We start from the raw sequence: 1,609 nt of genomic DNA on the forward strand, positions 1-1,609 counted from the left end.
GCGGTATCGAGCAGTGACGAGGTGGCAGCGCTTCCGGGATGAAAGTTCCGCGGACCGCACCCCACCCGGCAGTAACTCGGGCTCTTTATTTAACATTCGGACATCTACAGTTGTTGCATAACTACTGATCGACTAGTAAAACTTCGGTTCATGAATACCTTGCTTTTCTGGAACATGACAAGTTTGTGCATTGTGCAAAATGCGCAGTTTGTTACCATGTTTACAGTTCAACTCTCAACAACAGCTCTGAATCTCTTTAATTCTCCGGTACAGCGTCAGCTTCTTCCTGGTATTGCATCTCCAAGACAGTCACTAAAACTAACCTACCTTCACTGTAGAATTTATTTTGAATATCAACGTGAGAGGAGATGTTCTTTCTGTCATTGCGGGGGAGTCAGAAGTAAATTTGCGTAGGTGCCTCAACTGTAACATTCCGCGGATCGGGTTAAGGCAGGGGTGGCCAACCTGTTATATTCCATGCGTCAATTTTTTCATGCACGAGTTCAGATGTGCCATACAACCCTTGTACCCCATCCAATTCTTGTAAAAATATGTTAGTATAGAACTCGTGTGTGAAAAAAACGCATCTGAACCCGTGTGTGAAAAAATTGCCGCATGGAATGTGAAAGGTTGGCCACCCCTGGGTTAAGGTAATACAGATGGAGGGAAATCTGAAATGTTTGTGGCCAGAAGTGTTTCGGATTTTGGATTTTTCAGGAATTTGGAATAATGCAATCAAATAGCTTGGAAAAACTATCATTTCCAACTCTGAATTACTGATGTAGCCATTCAGTGAGTTAGATTTTCATTAGGATAATCTTGGCAAACTCATCAATGAATTTCTCTGCTGCTTCATGATCAACAGACCTTTATCATCACGACTACTACTACTAAGTCGACTCAGGCCTAGGGGACCAGCGTCAGGCACGATGACAGACTCTCCACTTCTCCCTCTCCCTCATCAGTACATTCAGTTGATCTACATTAGCCGCGCCACTGTCTTCTAGGAGCATGTTGACCATAGTCTTGGGAGGGCACCCAGGGTTCATCCTCCCATGCTTGGGTTCCCATATGATGACTAGGCTGGCAGGGAGCTCGGGGTGGTGTAGACAGTGCCCCACTAGTTGCAGTCTAATCTTAAAAAATTTAATGCTACACCTTTTCTTAAATTTCTGCAAATACCCTGCTGAATATTTACAATTGCCTTCAATTTGCTGTTCATCCTGTGACTAGTGGTGTGCCACAGGGATCAATGCTGGGTCCATTGTTATTTGTCATCTATATCAATGATCTGGATGATAATGTGGTAAATTGGATCAGCAAGTTTGCTGATGATACAAAGATTGGAGGTGTAGTTGACAGTGAGGAAGGTTTTCAGAGCCTGCAGAGGGACTTGGACCAGCTGGAAAAATGGGCTGAAAAATGGCAGATGGAGTTTAATACTGACAAGTGTGAGGTATTGCATGTTGGAAGGACAAACCAACATAGAACATACAGGGTTAATAGTAAGGCACTGAGGAGTGCAGTGGAACAGAGGGATCTGGGAATACAGATACAAAATTCCCTAAAAGTGTCATCACAGGTAGATAGGGTCGTAAAGACAGCTTTT

The sequence above is a fragment of the Mobula birostris genome, chromosome 32 (assembly GCF_030028105.1).
Source record: "Mobula birostris isolate sMobBir1 chromosome 32, sMobBir1.hap1, whole genome shotgun sequence".
Classification (NCBI taxonomy): domain Eukaryota; kingdom Metazoa; phylum Chordata; class Chondrichthyes; order Myliobatiformes; family Myliobatidae; genus Mobula; species Mobula birostris.